Source organism: Archocentrus centrarchus, chromosome 12 (assembly GCF_007364275.1).
Source record: "Archocentrus centrarchus isolate MPI-CPG fArcCen1 chromosome 12, fArcCen1, whole genome shotgun sequence".
Lineage (NCBI taxonomy): Eukaryota > Metazoa > Chordata > Actinopteri > Cichliformes > Cichlidae > Archocentrus > Archocentrus centrarchus.
Window position 1 is genome coordinate 2,619,186 of NC_044357.1, and position 25,366 is coordinate 2,644,551.

At 39.9% G+C, this 25,366-nt stretch overlaps 1 long non-coding RNA gene across 1 annotated transcript; it reads right to left on the reverse strand.

Moving 5' to 3' along the window:
* Positions 1-15,325: 15,325 nt before the first annotated feature.
* LOC115789012 (uncharacterized) lies at positions 15,326-25,165 on the reverse strand. Its single transcript, XR_004020663.1, has 3 exons — positions 25,145-25,165; positions 23,134-23,179; positions 15,326-15,459 (listed from the first exon to the last, which is right to left on the reverse strand). It is a non-coding gene; the product is annotated as an uncharacterized LOC115789012 (long non-coding RNA).
* Positions 25,166-25,366: the final 201 nt, after the last annotated feature.

Consider the following 25,366-nt stretch of genomic DNA (forward strand, 5'->3'; position numbering starts at 1 on the left):
AGGAAAATAGGAAAGAAGAAAAAGAAAGAAAGGAAAAGGAAAGAAAAGAAAGAAAAGACAAGAAAAGAAAAGAAAAGAAAGAAAGGAAAGGGCTTATAGCCACGTCATGGGTTTTGTGAATGGGATGCATTTTCATGAAACCATGAGACTTCTAAATAAATAAACCACAAGACTCCCATTAGGAGCACAATCCAACTCTTCTCTTCCATTAGAGGAAAAATCTGAGTGGCGCAGAAGCTGCAATCTTTCAACAGCTATCTTGTTGCTGCAGTCATTACAATATGGTGAATTTGCTAATCAGTCTGTAGTCAACAGAAAATAGTCACTGAAATTTTAACAGAGCCACTTCAAAGCATTTATATTCATACCATAAATTTTGATACCAGAAACATGTGTAAGATATGAAGTCCTTATCATAGACTTTACAAGTGAAATCAGCTGTGGTTGAGCCCTGCGAGCCAATCCCTTCTTTTCATACTAAGTTCCTGAAAATCCACAGTCGCTGAGGCAACCTGGTGGTCCTGCCTGAGGAAAGGCTCACAGAAACATGTTGTTTTTACTGGGGAGGATTTAAGCTGTTGATTAAATTGGGGAGGCATACAAATTGCTCCTGACTTGGAGAATCGGTGAGTCATTTAGAAGTGAAGAGTCACGGACCAGAACCATGAGTTCAGGCAGGGCTGATCAAGCAGTAATGTGATTAAATCACATCCTCTTTCGAGCAGCATATTCCTAATGAGTCAGCAGCTCCAACTGGGTAAAAAGGAAGCAGCTGGTCCATCAGGTTTCACACAACCTCTTAGTGGCCGGAATAAAATTCTCAGCTAGTGAAAGAAAGCATTAGATTTGAAATTGTAAGCCATTTTTAGCACCAGTTGCTTGGTAGCTCTTTTCTCGAGTTACAACCAGTCATTTAACTGTGACAAAGGAACATTTTCCATATTATTTGCCTGTGGATGTGACTGCTGAGCAGTGGTCTCAGGATTCTTGCATATAAGAAATCTCTCAGAAGGTTGGAGCATAGATTTGGATCAGACTGTGAGCTGCCTCATGTGCCCTCTGCTGGTGGTCTGTGCTGTTGCTAATAGATAATACAGGTCTCTCTGTCTTCCTCTCTCTGTCTCTGTGAATTGTTTCATTTTGTCCTGCTTCCTCTATTCGTTGCAAGAAAAGGAACTAGAACAAAACATACAGTAATGTTCTAACGTGTGCAATCTATCATACTATATGAGGGGTGGGGGGGGTGATTTGGGTTTGTTTTTGCAGCCACAGGACCCGGTCACATTGCAGTCACTGAGTACCATGTTCCCCTTTGTAATACCAGAGTATTCTAGAGTTTAATATGAGGCCGTCTGTCTGACAGCTACAGCTAGGCTGAAACTGAGTCATGCAGCCAGACAATGATCCCAAGCACAGCAGCAAATCTACGACAGAATGGCTGAAAAAGAAAACAATCTGAGGTGTGACTGAAATGTGTGCATAAACATGTCCATAAAAAGTGCCTAAAAGTTGTTCTAAAGCTATTAAATTTAATGGACACTTAGTTTTTCACAGGACTGCACAGAGGCCTGTGTACACCTTCTTTTCTCACAGGATTATTTAAGTATCATATATATTTTCCCCTTTTCTTCTTCAGCATGTTTTCATGGCAGGCTTAATTCCACGAGAAAGTTACTCTCTAATCTTGTTCTTCACATTGTTTCCCCTCTATTGTTGGTATCACCATCCAACTCACCCTTGCTGGCTGTGGCTCTGAACCTACACTCCAGCTTATATCACTGCAACAAGTGGGGACAATTTTGAGTCATTTCATCGCCGCTTGTGGCTTTACTGATCAATGATGTTAATGATGTTTAACTTCTGCCTCCTCTGGTAAGAATTATGCATCACAAGTGAATTACTGAGCAAAATAAGCGAGAATGAGATTGGTTTTAAAGAATAAATGGAGTGTCTAACTAGATGAAAACTGGTTAGGTTATGGCATAAGACATTGAGGGAGTTGGTATTTTTGCAATTCAGGAAAAAACTGTAAAAACAGTTACAAGCTGAATAAATAAATAAATAAATACTGTAGTTAGAGTGATATGACAATGCTGAATGTAGATTAAAAACAACAACAACAACAACAAAAAAACTAGATGAAAAGCACATAACTGTAAGTCACTGAGATTCATTTTGCAACACCATGTCCCTGTGTGGGGTCTGGCCAGAGGACTTCGTCTGCATCACAGGCAATATTTTCCCTTGCCAGGGAATGGGGATGGTGTGTGTTTATGTGTTGCGTGGTGTGTGTGTTGTGTGTGTGTGTGTGTGTGTGTGTGTGTGTGTGTGTATACCATTTTGTGTGCCAAATCCTGCCTTGACAAGACTCCAGTTACTGTATATCATTACAGGCGCGTTCCATTGCCTCCAGTAAAGTTTCCCTGGTGTAGTGCTCTCAGTCATACACCTTCCACCACCACTGCAGAGAAAAACTCCTCTATTAGGGGACGGGGCTTAAGATGGAAGGTTAAATGTTTATGAAGCGTGGTTGTTTGTGAACCAATTATGCATCAGGACAGCACAGTGGAAAGCTCACATTGTCCCCAAACTGTGACATACACAGGATGCCACTTGCTTTGATCAGCTGTTCACTCGCAGCCATAATAATCCTGTAGATCACCCAGAAAAAGTAACGGAGATTGTTCAGTGTTATGTGTTATAGAACCCTAACCCGGCACAGCCCACGGTCTTGTTTTGTTTTCATTGCAATTGAGTACGACCACAGTGAGGGTGGAGTCAATATAGCAGCGTGGGCAGTAGTCTCTGGTCTTTTTTTTTTTTTTTTTTTTTGATGTGGCTCAACAACACACAATAGATGAGATAGAGGCAAGCTAACATAGCCAATGCTAGTTTAATATCATCATACTCCATAAGTCCCCATACAATGTTTTAATGGATGAAGGTTATAATGTTAAGTATTATAATATGTATGCTATGTGCATGTTTCGAGATGGCCCTAATGTTGCAAAACTACCACTGCAAACTGTCGGTCTGGACATTCAACTGGTGCTTTGCGTGCCTCCATTTTCTGCTGTCGGGTTTTAAAATGGCGCGGTTGATTTTGGTGAAGGAGTCTCTCTCATGACTCAACTAATGGCAACACTCCCTGGCCAGTCAGTGGCATGCTGTTCTTCGGTGCCACATTTTCGGATCACCTTGGATGGCTTGGAACCCCGGCTGAGTGAGTGCTAAAAAAAGAACCTGCTACCTAGTACCAGGTACTAATGGAAACACCTTCAAACTGCACCAAGTCGAGTTGAGCCGCACTGAGTAGATACTTATGGAAATGCAGCTTTGACTCTTGTTGTGTTGGAGGACACAGTCAGTAGTTGACAGAGGCACACTGTTGATTCATCACAGATCATATTATCTTCAAATCACTCTCTGCAAGATTTCAAGCAGTCAGGTGATTCTTGGTTGGTTCAGATCTTGGATGTCATCCTCATCCTCGTCCCCCTTCCTCCTCATCCGCCACCTCTCTCATGAATTTCTTCCTCCTCTGCCTTTCTGTACTGTTTGGTTATTGTAGATGCACAGGTGCCACCTGCACACTGAATTGACTTTAATCCTGCCCAGTTGGTCTGATCACATCATTAGAAAAATGTCTGCTCAATTGTGAGTTACTGTGTGTATAAAGATGACAGTTGTGTTGAGTTGTGTTCACACTTTGCTGACAGTGTGTACAGCTTGGCAAAACAGGTGTGAAATGCTTCTTCAGTGACTGAGAAGGTGTTTAAGGCTTAGCAAAAAAGAGTGGTTGAGGTTTTGCAAATTGTGTCTAAGTACCTGAACAGTGTTTAGAGGCCGCTGAGACTTTGGATTAGAAAATGGAGTTTAAGTTTAGCAATTCAGAAAAACTGTAAATGAAGAGCTCCAAACTGCCCGCTGGTGACAGCAAATGCACACTCTAAATATTCATTTTTTCTGTCTCCTAAAATTTGTAATGTAGGGTGGACCTTTGGACTCAAAAGAAAGATACCAAAATTGTTTATTTCCTGATGGTCAGTGAGAGTTTGTACCAGAAGCTGTGTGAAGTCTGGATGCTGTTATCTGAAGTCTGGACCGGCCTTCTCCTCCTGCTACAGTCTGTGTCTAGTCTGCAGAGTTCTGCCCTGAGGTCTGAATGAACAATGGCCTCATGGGAGAGCTGAAGTTCTTTATGAAAAAGCTCAACATTAAATTGGCCCCCTTTTGTCATTTAGTTGTACTTGTAAGTTTAGCTGTCATCCTACTTTTGCTGTTTTCTTATTTATCCCCTCTGGCAGTGTTAGTTAGTTAGTTAGTTAGTTAGTTAGTTAGTTGTAATCATGATTACTATTGTTAGCAGCATTCAAAACCAGTTGTGTACTGCTTTATTGAAGCAACAACTGGGTTTTTATTAATAATTTTGAGGGAGCCTGCAAATTAATTCTTTATGAACCAGCACCTTAATAAGAGATGTAAAAGATTTTTTTAAAATAGAAAAAGAGTATATAAATGAGCATTTAAAGTCTTGTAGAATTGAAATGTAACATTAATGTTGTGGCTGTTTAGAAGTGGGATGGCAGTTTGGCTTGTTGATGAAGTTCATACTCATCTAAAGAGGTCAGTCACAATGGAGGAAAGAACCTGCTTTTACTGGGTGAGACCAGCAGGAGGCAGTGTGGTAGTTGGGTAAGTAGGTTACATGTTAATCAGCTCAGCTGGTCTCCCCTATACTGAGGATGTGCTGCACGTTTGTGTAGCTGCACTATAAATAGGCCCTCTTTTTTTTTTTTTTTTTAGTTAAGTCTATATATTAGGAGTTGTGTTAGAATTTACAAATACAATAAAGTTCATACAAATTATATCAATTCTCTATTCTACTTGCTATTTAAGTGTATTATGCCAAATCCAGAGGATATGGTTTAAAAAACTGAATGCAGATTTTGAAAACTGAATTAATATTAGCTGCATTTCCAATTAAATAGTCAGATGTACAACATTGATGGGAAGAAAGCAATAATAAAGTGATTTAGTGCAGTAATCCGCTTGATCCTGATGCTGTATTTTCATAATAATTAGTGGTCTGTGCCCTCAGGCTCATTGTTTTATATCCAACCATGAAGTAGGGCTAATGGCACACACATATACACACGTTCAGTCTTCACACCTGCAGTCCTTCATTAAAGTACTTTGTCAAGCTATGGTTGCTAAGCTTTTCCATAATTGATATACAGAATCAAGCTCGGCTCCTGTAAGAGGATACACTGAGCCACTGAACTGTGTGAAACTCCACAGTGGAGACACCCTTTCACAGCTGCTACAGTAAGGCATGGCAGTGTCCCAGTCTTCAAACTGTTTAACATGAGAAGCATGATTACTCATGCGACATGGAGACTCCTATTTTAACCCTCCTGTTGTTTACCACATGCTGCCTGCTGTTTTTGCTGCTGAATAATTTATGGTTAAGTGCTGTCAAAGCAAAGAGCATTTAAAGAAACGATCATTACAAAAGCTGAAAAGAAGGAAAAGCGCATTCTCCAACCATAAAGTAGATTAAATGTTTCTATCTTAATGAACGCAGCAGAAGTTTGTGCACATATTTTAATCAGTGATCCCGGATGACATGTTTAAATCAAGACCATCCTTTACCTGGGGCCATTCCAGCCTACCTGACTATGCTAGAGACTGATCTGGCATCTCTTCCTTCCATGGCCAAAGTCACAAGGAGAGCTCCAAGAGGCAAATATGTCATTTTAGTCCTGAATTGATTGGTTATTACTGGACTAAATAAATATAATGATAACATTCATAAATATAAACATTTTTGCAGCATGTCTGGGTAAAACACTGGGTACTGTGAAGGAGGAAACATAACAGAGTACATTTCTCACATTATGCCTGTGCATGTGGGTGTGTCCCGTCCTCGCACCATTCCTGTTTTAAAGACAGCAGAGCAGAACGGTAGCAAGCAGTGGCCTGAAATATCGCTCATTTGTCAGTGACACAGGAGTGCTTTGACCTTCCCAAGGCGGGTGGGCTTTGCCAACTTAGCAGTTTTCTTCTTTCTAGCCGAATTATAATCGTCATCCGCATGAGTGAAAATGGCTCCAGTCTTGCATGGCAGAGAAACAACCGCACACATAAAGCAGGGAAGCCCATAACAGTGCCAAACTGAAGCAAGCCAGGAAGTCTGGAAAAGAAGGTGCGTATTTTCTGTGGGTGTCACAGAGAAACTAAAATAATGCAGTCACCGATGAAAGCATTAATATGCAATACTTAATAAAGAGCAGGGTCAACTTTTATCTTCAAAAATCTCCAGTTGTCCTAAAACTTTGGGTAGCAAAGATGTAGGGCAAGAACAGTCATCACCATTTTTTTGACATGATAAAGAATCCATTTTGATGGTAGGGTCAGAATTTGATATAATCAGTAGGAAAAGCATGGATCCATCTTGCCTTGTATCAGCAGTTGAGGCTACTGGTGGTGGTGGTGGGATGTAGAACATTTCCTTAGGACACTTTGGGGCCCTTAGTACCAAATGAGCATTTGTGCACAGCAAACCTGAAATTTGTTGTTTGACCATATCCATCCATTTTACACCCACAGTGTACTTTCTTCTGATGGCTACTTACAGGATAAAGCTCAGACCATCTCAATCTGGTTTCTTGAACATGACGATGAGTTCACTGTACACAAAAAGCCCCCACAGTCACAACATCTCAAACCAAAAGAGCACTTCTTGAATGGGGTGGAATGGGAAGCAAACTATGCGATGCTATCATGATCATTTGGACTAAAATCTCTGAGGAATTGTTTCCCAGCACCTTGTTGAATCTGTGCCACAAAGATTTAAGGCACTTCAATTTAAGGCAAAGGGGAGTCCAGCACAGTAACAGCAAGGTGAAGCTAATGAAGTGGCCACTGAGTGTACATTAAGATCATAACTCACAGGGTGTCTGTATTGCTAATGCTAGGGCCTGTTTCCACACAGATCATAACTGCTTGACCAGAGGTTTATCCACAACTATAAAAAAAAAATTCTGGCCTCTCAGTTTGACAAGAGACAACAGCCAACCACAGCCACAAGATGGCTGTATTCTCTGTTAAATAGTAAATGCTTCAAATAGACATACCCAGAAAACGTGATTTGAAAGTTATAACTTATATTATTTCACCCAGGATTCACCATGCCTGTAAATAATTAGTTTATTGCTTACAAGTTAAACAGTTCAAAACAGATGGAACTTTAAATAATTCAAAAGGATTAAAGCATGAGAGAGCCTGGAATTATTTATGAGTCTGGTTTAATGCACCACAGCAGGAGTAACCTCTTACATAAGATGGAGTGCTCTTGCAAACATGAGCTAGGTATCCCTCTGTCATTTTGCATTCTAGTAGAAGGCTAACTCTAGGTCTCAGAAAAACAGTGTTCTTCGCACTGAGGCAGGTTGGGAATCAACAGGAGCATTTTCAGCTGAGCTGTTGTTCTTGCAGATCTGTGTGTAAGTCCTGTCAGCACACTGACAAGGATTTACTGGTTATGTATTCGAGGATTTATTTATTTATTTATTTTTTGCAAACCCCCACCGACTAATAGAAAAAAGAAAATTGCCTGGAAGTCATTATAAAAATCATTTTACTTTTTACTCCTCACACTATGCTTCCCTGCCACCCATATTCAGTCTGACCTTCTGCTGAATCATTCACTGGAGTGTGTACTGGAGATGCCTCTTAACCTTCAGAAGACTGTTGATAGTTTATAAGAAAGGGGCATCTGAGATAGAGCTGCTGAAAATGAAGTCTGCCTTTAGAGATCTTTAGTCATACAGAAGCAATAAAGAACTACAGAGAGCCATATTATCTCAATGCTGCAAGTTTATATAGAGTATGTGAGTATTATTTAATAGAATAGTCTCACTGTGTGCTGTGTTTACTGTCTAAAACTACTGTGATCTACAGGCTTTTATTCAGTCCACAGAGAGATATTTTCCGGTTTAATCTTAATTAAATAAGACAAATAGCTCGAGGGTACAAGTCGACAGCTTCACAACATCGTGCAAGACTGCTATCAGCATAGTCATAAATCCATATTCCACACAGTTATTGTTTACAACATGGCTCAAGAGCAATGGTTATGATCACACAGTGAGTACCTAAGGATTGATGAAGTAAGGGTGGCAAAAACATCCAAAACACTTATTCTGGGTGACAAATTAAAGGACAATCAGAGCGTCTCCATCAGGTCTTCACCTAGTTTTAGATTTGGTGACTGTGAATGCTTTTGCACACAGTCGTGTGAAAAATAATATTTTCACAGGACTAAGCACATCTAACGATTCAATAGCTTGTAGAACTACTTTTAGCAGCGATAACCTGAAGTAATCATTTTCTACATGACTTTATTAGTCTCTCACATCATTGTGGAAGAATTTTCTCCCACTTTTCTTTATGACGCTGCTTCAGTTCATTCAGGTTTAGTGTTTGCACAACAGAATTTCAGTTGGGCTGAACTCTGCACTTTGACTGGGCCATTACAACACCTTGATTCTTTCTTTTTCAGGCATTCTGTTGTAGATTTACTGCTGTGCTTGGGGTCATTGTCCTGTTGTATGATCGTATTTCAGCCAAGCTTTAGCTGTCGGACAGATGGCCTCACGTTTGACTCTAGAATACTTTGGCACACAGAGGAGTTTGTGGTCGACTGACTGCAAGGTGGCCAGGTCCTGTGGCTACAAAACAAGCTCAAATCAGCACTCCTCCACCACCGTTGTTGGAATACTGCTAGAAGCCACAATTTCTCATTCAAATATTACTGCTCACTTGGGTGATGGGGGGGTGGTGGCAACCTACCACAGCAATCACGGGGTGATAGGCAGGGTACATGCTGGGCAGGTTGACAGCCTGAGGCAGACAAACATTTGCGCTCACATTTACACATATGGCCGATTTATACTACTAGTTATATGAACAGCTAAATTAACACGCATGTCTTTGGACATGCAAGCTCCACAGAGCAAGGCCACAGCCTTCTTGCTGCTTCAGTAGCATGGATTATTGCGATGAACCTCTCCGAACAGTTGGCAATGGAAGCATTAGTCACAAACTAATGTGGGCAGCATTAGCTTGCTATTTAAAAAGACTGTCTCTTCAAAATTGGACTTCAATCCAGCACTAAATGGATAAAATGTCAAATTGTTTGTGTGAGGTTAGATATGGAATGGTTAAGTGGATAATGATTTTCAGCACTGCAGAAACTGTACGGCTGGATGCAACTATGTTAATTGAAACATTTTAGACTTTGCTGCGTTTCCAGGACCTCTTGGTTGTAATTGTAAGCAACAAAAATCCTCTGCAATAGGTGGAGAGATGCTATTCTTGTGTCCCCCCACCCCCCCCCCCCATCATCTGAGAGTTTGCTCATTTGCGTGATTATGAAACTAAAGGTCTGGATGATTATGCTGGGACAGTAATGGCTGCAGTGGATTCTGCAGCATATTATCTGCACACAGCAAAAGGAGTCCTAATGGATTTTACCAACCAGCATGAAAACTAGCAGGTCTCTCCTTGGCTTTTACAACAAATAGAAGTTTATTAAGGGAGTCATTAAAACAGGTCAAGAAAGTGCTGAAGTAAAGATATCCAATCACAGCCAGATCCAGCACCCGAGGACTTCCCAGCTGTGAGTCATACAATGGTTTATTGATGTGTGAGATACGCAGGAGTGGGAGGGAAAGCCGTCTTGCAGGAATCTCTGATTCCCTTCACAGTTCATCGGCCTCATTTTTTTTGCAAAGAGGGATCCTCAGCACAGTGCAGCTCTGCTCGGAAGAGATGATGACACACAACAAAACCAGCTCGCAATATTTCCATCTCATACATCCTTCTCCCATCTAATTGTGCATTTTCATGCCTTGTACAAGAAATCTCTAGTCGTGTGACCCAATTTTGTTCTGTTTTGTTGTCTGCAAATGCATGCAAACCTCAGCGGCTCTTTCAAAGGTTGAAGCTGAGACAGGTGCTGAATGAGTCAACATTTTCACGTATACTGCTCCAAATATTTTAGACATTTGTGTTTAACTGCATAACAAATTTGGAAATATAATTTTAACCAGTGTTGTTGTCAAAATGATGCATAGAATTTATTCTTGTATTTTTTTGTAACTGTAAGAGAAGCTGGTTCTTGGAAACTGCAGAGAAAATTCAGAGAAAACTGGTATGAGATGATGTTGCCTCAGCTGTGGAAGGCCATTGGAAATACAGGCTCCTTGGGTTATTGTGAACTGACTACTAGACCATGCAGAAATTTCACTTCTAGTCTGAATAGCCCAGCTGCTACTTGTGCACATAGATCACGTATCTATTCCATTTCTGGCATGAATAAACCCTTCAGCTTTTAAGGACACCCCTGACTCATTGCCTTTGAGAACTTTGGGGAACTTTCTAACTTCACCCAGTGACCCTGGCCACACAGACGTCCACCTCATTTAAGATGTCCGTGATTATTCTTAACAAAGCAGAGCATGATGACTGGACCAAGTTTGGAATAAACTATAAAGCAACCTTTTTTCAGGGCTAAGTGTGGCACTTCCCTGCAAAGTAAAAGGCTGACCTTTTCTTTAAAATGTGGAAGTGACCCCTGTTTTGATTACACATGAAACGTTCTTGCAGCCTAGTCACCTCCCTACAAAAGAAGCCTGTGTTATTTTCCTGTCTTATCCATAGACTGTTTTATTTTCATCATGTGTAATAGCTGCAGTTGGTTAATTTAGTATTAGCTTAAACATAGAGCCATCTATAACTAGCTAAATCAGTGGATGCATGCTAAAAATACAAAACCTACCTTTGTTTGCCTGTATCTGAAGCTGAGGATCGATTGCTTCATATAAAGCCTATTAAGATGGATTTTGATTGCTAAAACCACCAATTTAATTGTTATTAATTGCATTATAAGCATTATTAGAATGCTTAAGGGTAATTTCAGCAGTGACATCAAAATATTTTTTCACAGCAAGGGTGTGTCCTACATTGAGTAACAGGGGCCCAACCAGAAATATGACTCTTACTTTTACCTTATTTTTGACAACATTATACAATCACACTGTCAGTGTTATTAATTATAAAATCAATTACATGATGCGATCAAAAAGGATTTTGGATGACTGAAGGGGGCAGAGAAAACATTACGTGGAGGCCACAACACCCTGTAACAAGAAGGTCCCGGGTTTGAATCCAGGCTGGGGCCTTTTTGTGTTGATTTTGCATGTTTTTCTTGTGCCTGTCTGGGTTTCTCATAATCACAGCATTCTTCCACAGTTCAAAGATATACATGTAAGGTTAATTGATGATTCTTATGATAGGGCTTTCTCTCTGAGAGACTGGCTCCCCCCCTGTGTCACTGAATTGGATAAGCGGAAGAAAGTGGATGGAAGGATAATACAGTTAAGGATAACAAGCATGAGCTGCATTAATGTGATATGAAGAGTTTTACTAACACCCCCCACCCCCAATCCCCACTTTTTTTAATTGTTAAAGACATTTTCTATGTTACTAAACAAATTTTCTGATTTCCTGGTCTTGTGCCAGCCTATTGAAAAAAGGTCATTCATATTGTCTCTATAATTTACTGTTTTCTTAAAATATACTTATGTTTTTAAATAGAGCTGCCTCTTTAAGACTCACTGTAACAGCACAGTATCGCAGCTCACTATTTTCCGGCTCCCCTGGCTCTAAGCTGGTGACATATGACATCGGCAGACAAGGTGAGCTCTTGAATGGCACTGTAATAGGATTATCCTTGTCATATACAGTTATTTTTGGAGCAGCCCTGCACTGTAATACTGGTCTGTGTGCATTAATTCGGTTAAATATATGCATAAAAACTCACATCTGGCACACTAACATGCGCCTTCTTGTAACTATATGTCTGTCCATTTGTGATATTCACACACAATAATCCATTTAAAAAGGTGGTGGCTGACAGGTAAATGTAATTAATGCCCTCTTTCTCCACTGGCTTCCACTTCTGATGTTAAATATAATTTTTTCCTCCCCCCAGTTAGTTTGTCACCACTGATCAATGTTTATGGTCTCTTCTTTAACCCTCACCCTAGGCGCTCTCATATCACCACGTCTCTCTCCTGGACAATAAATCAAACTTAGATTCCTGTGAAGAGCGGTCAATACTAATGCTGCTCTCACTCAGTGCTACATAACTCATCCTGCAGGTGTGCAGCCCTCTTGACCATACTCTTCTGAATACTGTCTAACCGTAACATATGTTCTTGAACAGGCTTGAATATGAGTTTCAGTGTAATTGATATTCAACTTTTTGATGTTCAACACTACATTGGAGAGGGAGAGGATGCCTGAGGAATGGAGAAGAAGTGTGCTGTACTGATTTTCAAGAATAAGAGTGATGTGCAGAGTTGTAGTAACTACAGAGGAATAAAATGAGCCATACCATGAAGATATGGGAAAGAGTTGTTGAAGCTAGGCTAAGAAGAGACGTGAATATCAGTGAGCAGCGGTATGGCTTAATGCCAAAAAAGAGCACTACAGATGTGATGTTTGTTCTGAGAGTGTTGATGGAGAAGTACAGAGGTCAGAAGGAGTTACATGGTGTCTTTTTGGTTCACCACTGACAAATGTTGGGGGTGATTTGTGACAGCAGGATAGCAGCAAGAGTGAAAGGGAAGGTTTACAAGATGATAGTGAGGCCTGCTGTGATGTATGATTTGGAGACGGTGGCACTGACAAACAGACAGGAGGCCAAGCTGGAGGTTGCAGAGGTGAAGATGTTAAGATTTTCATTGGGAGTGACCAGAAAGGAAAAGATTAGAGACAAAGTTAGAAACACAAGCTTGAGATGGTCTGGACATGCACCGAGAAGAGATAGTAGATGCATCGGACAAAGGATGCTGAATATGGAGCTGCCGGAGGAGCAGGAGGAAAAGAGGAAGACCTCAGAGAAGGTTGTTGTATTCAGCATTATAGTAGATATTAACATAAGACTAGTCTGTCATATCATTTGCATTTTTATCCACTTTTGATGCTTGTATGGTTACTAATATTAGGGTATATTAGGGTCTTTTTAACAGCAGTTTGTGTTACTGTCCTCTGGTTTAAAAATACACTAAATAAAACTTTTAAATGTCAGTTTTTCACTAATGATACAATGTTTCAAAGTGAGGCAAACTACATCTTGAAAATGTACAGTTAACGTAAAAGTTTAGTCAGGTGTATCAGAAACTGTAAGCAAAGAAAAGTGGCTCATATAACTGAATGGTGTAAGTTTTGTTCTGGTAGAAAATGTAATGCGTGGTAAAACCGTTCTATTCTTTTCTATTTCCCATTCTTTCCTTCTTTCTACCTCTCCTGCTGCCTCTTCTCCCAACCTCTGGCTGACAAGGAGGGGAAAACCAATTAACATCACTGTCACTAACCATCTATTATCCTCCTTCCTAATGGAAGATGACAAATTATGGAGTGTAATATGGGATACCATGGCGTGGTGTGTGTGTGTGTGTGTGTGTGTGTGTAGTGTAATGATTTCATACATTCACCCTGAAAGTGGTTCTATAACTCAGAAACTTTCCTGGAAACTAGGTCCATGAAGTCTGTGTGAATGTATTCATGTGTGTACAGACAATAGTGGCCAGGAGTTTAGATCCACTCGTCACAGGCATGAATGTCACGGTAACTTTGGGCTTTTAATGATTTCTTTGAACTGTTCTTTTTCCAGGGTGGAACGACGGCACAGCATCTTTAATGACTTTGAAAAACAAGAACTGAGCTCACAAGTTTGAATTTATTTTGGATTTTCTCTAATCCACACAGGGTCAAAATTATACATAGAGGCTCAGCCATATACATACATTCACTTATACTTTTTAATAAGTGGTGTTGAAGGTTCTACAGTGTCTTTTAATTTGACAAAGTACAGGCCTGTTAACTCACTATGATCATGATTGGCTATAACTTTCTCTTTGCCAGCATAAAAAGGATTTGTTGGACAGAACTTCTTGGACTGACCAAAAAGGGGGAGGGTGCACGCAGGAACACAAACAATGATATAGATAGCACATAGGGTTACTGACTTTGTCTGTCTGAAATCTATTTGAGAATCTACTCTATGTTAAAAATTCCATAGACAATGTGATGCCACTCATCAATTATTGGAGCATTTAAAACACCAAAGAGTTTAAATGAACTCTACCAAGTCTGCCAAAAAGAGTAGTCAAATATCTAGACAGAATTATGCCAGTAGCTTGTTGATGGCTACCAAAAGTACCTGGTCAAGGTGTAACTTGCTAAGGGCTAAGGGATTTTAACCACATATTAGTGGGGGTGTATGTATATATTTGAGCCTGCATGCACGCTCTTGATCCTGTGTGGACGAGAGGGAAAAAAAAATCTAAAATAAATTCAAACTTGTGGACCCAATTCTTGTTTTTTAAAGTCACTGATGCTGAAAACAAAACAGTTCAACGAAATCATTAGAAGCCCAAAATTACTATGACATCCACGCGCATGATGAGTGTATGTAAACTTCTGACCACAGCTGTATCTGGCAAACAAACTCCTTCTGTGATGAACGCCTGAACAAGTGCATTTCCTGCTCTATACCACACGTTCAGGCAAACAAACAGTTTTACTCAGCCTCTCACTACCAAGCAGTTTCTTTTTTTTTTTTACTCTGACTTCTGATGACCACCACTGAGTTATTTATTTCCACATGCTGATATCTTACAACTAGATAGTTCAGCCCCTGAGGGATAAACGGAGTCAGTGTTTATTTCTGTCTTAATAGAAAAATCTGCCTCTGCTTCACCTTAAGCGCATTTTGGTCCTTTGTGGCGACCGTAGTGCTCTTCCTCTTATGGATCACAAACCTTCTGGCCTCCACCCCTTTTTCTTTCCTAGCTGTTCCACCTGAAGTCTTTATTTTCCCAGGTCTTTGGCGAGAACAGGAGATGTTTTTCATGTTTATGAATAATCATGTATTTTGCCATGTGTAGATCCATAGGTGTCCTTGTCCATAGGTTAACTTAATGCAATTAATGTAATTTAAAAGCGATTCCATGTTGCTTCGGCTGATGAGCCCTTGCTATACTTTCACCCACACTTGTCTCAGTGCATTAAGTTTCAAATGACACTTACTCACACACGCACTTGACAGCATCTTTACACCTACACACATGCACATGTCATTAGCAGTGCTTATAATTAGCACACCGGCAGGTTTGTGCAGAGCAGAGAGCTTCAAAGATGTTATTTTCCTCTTTGATAATCACTGGTATTCCATTTGTTCCTGCGATGGGAAGACATGAAAGAAGAGATGAAGGTGCAGCCCAAAAGCATTTTTCAGCATCATCGGGTTCATGTCAAAAGGAGTTGTTTGGTCCTTTCAGTGCTGGGAAAATAGGCTGTTTCTTCGTGCTGCTGTTTTTATGCCTGAACAGAGAGGAAACATAAATTATTGAGAAGAGTGATAATTTAAGGTATTAACATACTTACTCAAAAGTGTGCAGCTGATTGCTTTGTGCTTGTAAGTTTTCAGTTCGTCTGTGCAATCAAACCACAATATAATGACACTTAAACAAAGTGTCACAACGGATAACAACTACTGCGGTGTTTGCTTAAAAGCACTGCATTAAAGGACCCGGTAATGAGCACATGAAAAAAATTATAATGTGAATTTATTCAAATCAGACCGCTATCTATGAAGCTGAAGAACAAAATCTCAGGCTCTCCTGCCTCAAAATGAGTCCCTGCATCATTTTCTTTCTCTCCTAGGCATTTGACACTTTGGCATTTGCAGAAGGTCTGCAGACAAAAGTATCTGCTCTCCTCTGGGTTCAACAATGTGATGCACAAAAGATCACAGGGCCAAGGCAAATCGGGCTATTGTCATGGAACTTTGCAGGTTAGGCAAAATGCGTAAATATCAAAAATAGCATTTGATCTGCCTCATTGGCTGCATTTATTTTAGTCTCCATTATCCAGCTTATGTTTGATAACCGACAAAAGGCTTCTCACACTGCTGTTCTTGGGAACATAGTGATATTCGTGAAGCTCCAGCAACGCATACTTACATATACACATATATACACATATTTCCAGTAATTTATTAGCAAGAGGCCACATGTTACTTATAAATGCTGATCCAACAACATTAAAAATGCCTCTTAGCCCCTCCTTTCAATCCCTTTGAGCTGATTCCCCTCATCTCATGCTCCTTCAGCCACCTCCTTGTCTGCAGCACTTTACCCCTGTGTGCAAAGGAATGTAATTAACCTTGTTTTAACCTGCTATTCCAGACGCCATCTCTCTTGTTCCTTAATACCCCTCAGTGATATCTCAAGTTTCTTATGTTGCTTAATGAGAAGGTGGAAACAGGAACTGGAAATGACTAAAACTAAAAAAAAAAAAAAAAAAAATGGTGGAAAAATCTTGGAATTCTATTGCAAGGGGACTATGTTGAATGACAGTAAATGCAGTTAAACAGTCAAACCCGAGTTGAAAACAACCTTGCTTCCAGAGCAGACATCCCGATACTATGGTTACATATGTACATACATGAACTACTTCTTGGAGTTGAGGTGTCAACGATGTTGTCTAAATGCACTGGGTAATATGTTATAGGACTGCCATCTGATGGAAGAACTGTTTTTGGAGGTGGGCGTTTTCCTGTGTAAGCCTAGGCAAAATTCATGCATCTAGAATGGTGCAGACATTGAGTAATTTCAGAAAGTTTAAAAACATGCCTCTACCACATGTCCACTTACAATTTATTGGATGTTTTCACAGGTGAACTGGTTCCAAAATGCTCCTGTGACAACTTCCATGCATTCAGGGACGCATGGATGCATCTTAGTGCTACCCCTGATAAAGTATTTCATGGTGCTGTGATGTCCCTGCTACTTAAATATTTCAACATAATTAAGATCCATAAAAAATGGAACTTTATCAACTGTCTTGACCTGTTCTATCGTAAGTTTGATGAAAATGACAAAGAGCAAAATATTTACCCTATAAATTATGCATTTTTTGGACTACAGCTCTGTTCATTCTAAACTGTCTTGCAGGCACCCCCACATGAAACTGGAAGGCCAAAAATGGGAGTTCTTGAGTATTTAGTTCTTTGCACATACTGTAAGCTCTTTTAAAACTAATGTTTTATGTCTAATCTTAAAATCATAGCCAAAACTTATATAATTAATATTTTCCACTGAAGTTTAGTCAGGTTAATTCCAAACGGGCACATGGTTTTTAGTTTTCATGAATCAACCAGTCTTGTTCAAAAGTACTAATTCAGTGGTTTGGAAGCTATTGCAAAAACAAGCAATTATCTACCTCTCAAAATACATTTTTCAGAGGTGTGTGTGTGTGTGTGTGTGTGTGTGTGTGTGTGTGTGTTAGGTATGAGTAGGAATATGAGTGGAGTGTGTAATTACAGGAAAACAAAGCAGTGCATCCTGATGCATTCTAAAGTAGACCTTGCTAACAACCTGCTTTGTTTTTTTACCTATAAAATTATGCGCCCACCAGGGCGTATAATTAGAAATCAATTAAACTCCATATCACACATCCAACTAAATTACTCAAAACAATTTTGCAGTGTATTACGGAAGCGCACTGCCCCAGGGTGTAATATTGAGAGATTTGGAGAAGATTGCAAAAAAGTCAAGTGTATTCAGAAGAGATTGTGAGAACACTTATGTGCATATATTAGGTCCTATATACGAGAGTTTGCAGTAGGTCACCAAATCATTGTGTTTGTGCTGCCGTACAGATGCACACATATACACACATGCACACACATTTTTATAGTTTAATTATAGTGCAGCTGGTTTGGTTGTCACCTTATGCATCATAGCAAAATGTGGCCCTGGACACCCACAGCAGTGAGAGCTACCGCAAAGGTGGCTTTGCGTGCATTGTTTGGTACATACTGTAGATGCCTGTCTGGACCAATTTTGTCAAGAGGAAATTGCACAAACTGAAAGATGCAGTAACAAAAATCCACAGGTGTGTGCGGAGATCAAAATGAAGGCTGAGTTCAAAGAGCAGCAGTGTGGTCTGAGCCATTAGCACTGAGTACTCATGTGACACAATATCAGCATATTGACACTGTGTTGCAGCTTGTGTGATTCTCACAAGATGGATTCATTTCTTTTTATGGTGAAGCAGCTAATTGCGATTTTACATTACACAGACTCTTGGGCTGACAGAGTATGAGCTGAAATTGATATGATGCTAAAATGTGTGTGCAATGTGAGTGCGTGTGTATGATGCAAACAGACCGAGGACACTGGATCCAACAATTTCCATTATGCAGCTTCATAGATTCCTCTCTGAGCAGCCAATTGGAGTGGATGATTCCCAGCATGTTTCACCATATTTGCAATCTAGGAGTTGTGATTTACAATTGTGTGAAGTTTTACAAGGAAAATAACTTGTGTATGAACCTGTGAGAAGCCTGTAAGACTTTGAAATTCATACATATATCAAATGAACAACATTTATTTGTGAACTGCAATATTGCAGGTGGGTAATCTAATTTTCTTGCAGCAGAATGGAGTTTTACATGTGGCAATCTTGTTATTCCACCAGTATTTTATATTTGGTGGCATGGCTCTGTTCGGGGACCATCCTGCCCTTTTGTGCTCATACATGGAAAGCCTAGGTGCATTATAGTTCACTTGGGTCCATTTGGGTCCTTTGGATCAACAGATTTGCATAAATTTCATCATTAGAAGGTGACCATGAGGCTCTGTGCAGATATCCACGTGCCTGCCATTTTTTTTGTGATTGTGCAGACTTTTCCTTGCAGACTTTACGTTACAATGCACCAATTCCACATGCAGCCTTCAAAAACATAATAGGAAGCACTACTTGTCTGTGGTGTCTTTGGCTGTCAGTATCCAAAACAGAGTATAAATGCTGCTGAATGCGGGGAGACCACCAGCAAGACCTACACCAAAGCAGACATCAGTGACAAAAAAATGATGATTACGTCAAAGCTAGCATAAAGGCGTATGGAGGAGGGGTCTGGGTTTGCGGCAATGCAGCTTGCAGAGTCATCAGAAACTGTATGGACACACTATATGAGATTTACCAATAGGATGCACAGAAGGGTATCAGCTGAGCAATCAGCTAATGTGGGCTGGCACTGGGATCCGAAGATCTGCCAGGATTGCTGGCTGTGACTCTCTGGCATCCTAGAACTGACACTGTGCTCAATTTACTTTGCTAGAACCACAATATTAAACTTAGAATTTAGGTGCTGGTATTCAAATGGCCTTGACTAATTGATCATCAGCAAGTGTATAAAGAGGCTTCTATAAAAGTATAAGTTTTGGCAGTTTGCTAGCGAGCATGTGCCAGCAAATTCACCCCAAGGTCAGACCATGCAATGCTTCGGTAAACTGCTAAAAACCTAAGAGCAACATCTCAGACTCAGCAGTTAGCCTTAAATCTTAAAAGACATCACATTAGAAAAAAGACTGCACGGCACTGCCTTTGGTGAAAACCAAACACAGCATATTTGCATAAATTATTCATATCAACTGTCAGGCATAGTGGTGGAGGGGTGATGGTTTGAGGTGGTTTTGTATCCATTGAGTGGACACTAACTCCCTCAAAGTATTCTAGAGTCTGTCTGACAGCTGAAGCTTGGCCAAAACGACGACAATGATCCCAAACACAACAGAAAATCCACAACAGAATGGTTGAAAAAGAAAAGAATGAAGGTGTTGCAATGGTCCAGTCAAAGTCCAGACCTCAACCCAATTGAAAAGCTGTGGTGGGACCTTAAGAGAGCAACACTGTAAAGAAGAGTGGGCTAAAATTCCTCCACAACAGTGTGAGAGACTGATGAAGTCATTCAGACTTAATTCTAGTTATTGTTGCTAAAAGTGGTTCTACAAGCTGCTGAATGATGGGGTGCACTCAGTTTTTCAGAGTCCTGTGAAATCTTCCTTTTTCCCATGACTGTATATGTATAGGTTGAATAGTCTCCTGCAGAATGATCAGGCTAATATTCATTTGTAAAATTCCCCCTTAGTAACTGCAATAAAGAAAATGATGCAAGTATCTAAGCAGACGGGCATGAGAGGTGGTAAAACTATAGGAGTCATGGTTGTAAAGAATGAGTGTTTGTTTTGGCACACAGAAATCTCTTCATCTGTCCTCTTACTATTTCTCCATTCTCTGTGTCTACCCACTCACCTGCTCTCAAACTGCGCATTAGCATATTTTTTGATTGATCAAAGACTTGGTGACAGTTCATGAAAAGGAAAAGGGAAGATAAGAAAAGAGGTGAGATGATAATCTCACCTCTGACTTTGCATGTCCATATCATGAATTCTGACAGCAAGAACAGAGCTCGCGATGTTACTACAGCAGCGAACTGGTGACAGGTGCTGTGCATGTGTGCGCGTTGATATTAATAATCTGTATTTTTATCTATTTCAACCACATTAAACAACAGCCGCTGGATAGAAATGCAAATGCATCTGCATTTTTATTTGACTAAGAGGGATGTCCTTCCAGGCTCCTTCTTTGCTCAATGAGATTTCTCCCTTAATGGTTATTTCTGAGAGCTGGGGAGAGGAGTGTTCATTCACTCAAGTTCATAATGGCCCCTCTCTAGCCATGCAGAATAGGATGAGTTTTGGGGGATTGCTTACTCTCGCTGCCCAGACTTTTGCATTGAACTCTTTTACCCTCCAACCTTTCTTGGAGAATCGTGAGTCACTGACACCCTTCAAAAGGAGCGGATACAAAGACGCTGAGTGGTGCCTGAAAGCAGTGGGTATGCTCTGAATTCAAACCAGGTATACATATATATTTTTATGCAGACTGTCCAGCAAAGGATAAATGTCCTGTATGACATATAAAACTGCTCTTGCATTTAGTGCAATCAGGTTCCTCCAATGAGGTCATTTGCTGCAAAAGAGGTGCATATTTTGATATCTGAATATGAAAACTTTACCATTCTCTCAGCTTGCAAGTCTATGGACCCATAGTTTCTTTTATAAACTTTTATAAATGGAACAGGTGATTTGGGAATCATAGTGTAACCCAAGGTGTGTCACAGTTATAAACGTCTGATGCACATGTAGCCCTACATGTGAATCAGATGGACTTTCCATGTAGATATATGTAAAGCCTGGATATGTATGTCATATACTACTAGGTGTAGACATGCAGAAAAGCTGTGCAAAAATACACACTCAACCATAAAACAGTATATGTAGATAAATACATACACATACTCATGATTAAAATGTAAAGTTATGAAAACACAAATGGATATTATTAATTTATTTTCTTATTCCTATTCCTTATATTTATGTCTTTATTGCTGTGTCTGTACTATGAAAATAATATGAAGAAGCTAAAAATCTTACATGAAATTCTTGATTACCTTACACCTGTGACTTGGATTATTACTAAATCAATATATAATTTATGCTAGCGGCTACTATAGACAAGAGCCAACAGCCTAAAGCACATACAAAGCGCAGGCCACAAATGTCCTCCATAACTCAAAATGTTGCCATGAGAAGCCACATTCTGCAGATTTCCTGCGAGTCCTGGCGCTACACAAGAAAACCTTTTTCACATATGCGGTTTAGCTCTGCAAGACTTGTAAACATACATTGATATGTAAAACTGGCAAGATTTTCCCTTTCAAATCATTTTACTTAACTTTTTTGCTGAGCAGCAGCAAAAAGTGGTAACTGCAGGATAGTAGCACATCACTTTTCCACTGAATTACTTTTTTGTGTTTTCTATATAGAGCAATTTGCTTTGCAGACATCTTTATTATTGACCTAAGTAAGAATGGAGAGACACTAGAACCATGGATGCATTCAAAGAGCCTATGACTAAATAGTATAGCAGAAATAGATTATTACAGCATATATAGAAAATAACCAACCAACCAACCAACCAACCAACCAAAATCCCTTGCCGCCCAAATCATTAAAGCAACCCAATATCAGCCCAAATTAACTGTAAAGGTTATTGATTACTCTAAATCCTTAACCCATGAAGCATGGATATTTATACAATTTTGTTAAAAAAGAAAGAATATGTGTAATAAATCATCTCAAAGTAAGGTCTACTGTGGCTTGAAAGGCCCAGGAAAAAAATAATAATCAGAAAGTGCAGTCAGCTGTGTAATAATGAAAGCAAAAAAGGAAAACAACTTTTTCGGGAATGAACGGGTGCCATGCTGAAATACAATACTGTCATATTATATCTAAGATAAGACAGGAGACAACCAACTTCTCTCCTGTGTGGTCAAATGTATTAACTTATTGATTTACTCTGATGAGAAAAACACTATATGCGAACCTGTGACATAAAAATACCACACCGTAACACACAAGTCAGCAAACTGACCCAGTTACATCAGTAACATGATAAATATTAGGGAGGTTCCTGGTGACTAATCAGGCCAATTAAACTTGAGAATAAAATAAAATCTATATATGAGTGGTGAGGAACTTTGCAATATCCTAAATCAGTTAACAGTTAATTGGTGTTGTACATTAATAAACTAATAATAATGAGTTTACCCTACTAATATTTCTGGAGGCCAACTATAATGAATAATCCTAAGACTGGATTAACTGCCACCTGTAGCAACCAAGTGTTTTGTGAATTTTGATTGCTTACTCTTGGCTTTGTGTGGGTATGCGTTGATAATTGCACTTAAGATTCATAAGTCCTGTTCTGTGTGATAGTGTCTGTGTACTTTGGTAGCTGTGTGGCCGCATCAAGAGGTTATAAACAGAGAGCTTGTTTTGTGTTGCCTCAAGAGGAGGTTGCACTTTTTGTTGTAGCCACCTGTTTTATATAGGTTTATTGTGGTAATTCATCAATGGAGTTTAACATGCAGGAGTTCAGTGAAACTTCTAAAGCGCAGCATGTGGCCATTGCAGAGCACTATCACATTGAAATTGGTCTTAGATCTCATAAGAAAAATTAGATAAGAACTATGATGTCCACTAAGGTATGCTTCCCAATCACTCTTGACTTATAAATTTATTTTTATTTTTTATTGTGAAGTACTTTGATTTTAAATGTACTATATAAATAAAATTTACTTACACGGTGCTTGTTGAGCAAGGAGTACTGTCCATTGATAGTAGTCAGTCTGAGGAGGTGAACATGAGATAAGCCTGATAAGTTACTTAATAGCAAAATGGAGCAGGCAAAGTTGCAGGTTCTAGAAGATCTGTCCGTACTTTTATGAAAAATGGAAGTGCAGTTCAAGAAGAAACAGTTGGAGACAATAAGAAACAAAAAGCTGATAAGCATGTGGAGTTAATGATGTTAATTTAATGTCAGACATCTATGCTAAAAAGTGGTTACATTTCCATAGGTTTGGATACTTCTGGTAACACATTAAGTGATCTAGTGCAGGCCGGAGAACGTAGGGGTTCTTTACTATTTTTGAGCTCTCAGTGTTTGTTTGCTTTTGAGAGCTGATGGAGCATTTGGACCCAGAAGTGTCTAATGATCTCAGACGTAACAAATGGATAATCAGAATAATCAAAATTTTGATCATTACCAAAATAAGCCTAGTAGTGCACCTATGCATTCACCAACCACTTAATTAACTCCTTCTTATTGCAAATATCTAATCAGACAATCACATGCATTTAGACAAATAGGCACAGTCAAAATGATCTGCTAAAGTTCCAGTCGAACATCAGAATGATGAAGAAAGGTGATTTAAGTGACTGAAAGTGATGTGGTTATTGCTGCTGGATAGGCTGTTCTGAGTATTTCAGAAACCGCTGATCTACTGGGATTTTCATGCACACCTTTCTCTAGGGGTTACAGAAAATGGTCCGAAAAAGAGAAAACAGCCAGTGAGCAGCAGTTCTCTGGGTGAAAGGGCCTTGCTGAGGTCAGAGGTCAGAGGAGAATGGCCAGACTGGCTCATGCTGATAGGAAGGCAACAGTAATTCATATAACCACAGATTACAACCAGGGTATACTGAAAAGCATCTCTCAACAGACAACACATCAAACGTTGAAGCCCACCTGCTGCCACTCAGCTAAAAATGGGAAACTGAGGGTGCAATTTGCAAGGTTTTACCAAAATTGAGCAATAGATTGGAAAAATGTATGGTCTGATGAGTCTTGAGTTGTGCTGAGACATTTGAAAGGTATGGTCAGAATTTGGGAGGAACAGTGTGAAAGCTACTGGCAGGGTAACGCACCATATCACAAACCTCAAATCACCTGAACATGACAGTGAGTTTACATACTTCACATGGCCTCCCCAGTCATCAGATCTCAATCCAACAGACCACCTTTGGGATATGGTGGAATGGGAGATTCGCATCATAGATGTGCAGTCGACAAATCTGCAGCAACTGTGTGATGCTGTCATGTCAATATGGACCAAAAACTCTGAAGAATATTTCTAGCACCTTGTTGAATCTCTGTATCTTGAATTGAGGCCGTTATGAAGACAAAAGAGTCCAACCCATTACTAGCAAGATGTAACTAATGAAGTGGCTGGTGAGTGTATAAACTCACTATTTTCTCATGTTTTATAGGTCAAGTATTTAATAATGAAAATGAAATTTAGACTATATTTTTCAGCCCTAACAGAAGACCATCCTGAAGTCTCTGGAGCTTGAAAAAGTGACTGGATTCTTTAAGTTTCCCCTTTTATCCGGAAGGCTTCTTCAGTGCTAGAACCAAATTCTGGAGAGACCCAGGAATGTAAACCCCTGTGGTTTAAATACCTGTTAATGTACAAAATGTACCATTTTGTACATTAACACTCCTAAACATTTGGGCACTGCACAACTGCTTTCAGTGAAGTTGCAGCTTTATCCAGCAGCGCTCATCAAACTTCTTCCCAGGAGCAAAATTTCAGCCCTCCCGCTTTTCTTTCTCCTCATCATACGTCTAAACTCAGCAGCTTGTGATTGTACCAACAACCAGCGTCACTGAGCCTTCACCGGATACGTACTGTGTCTGCTCACTATTGTCCGTAGGATGCAGAGCCACTATTGATCTCAGTCTGCCTATTACTCCTGCACCCTCCCTCCCACCTCGCTCCCCATCACACACACACACACTCACTCACGCTTCCTACCTCCCGTCAGCATCCCTGGGCTTTCTTGGACTGCAGCAGAGAAACCGCTGCATTGAAGAAGACAAGAGGGGGAAAAAATAATAATAAGAAGAAAAGAAAATCTAGGCGCGTTGCTTACTACCTCCGTGAAGAGAGGGAAATCAGGGAACAGACACTTCAGACTCTTCGAGCTCGGCGCGATGCACTAGAAATTGTAAGTATTTTATTTATTTGTCTCATTAA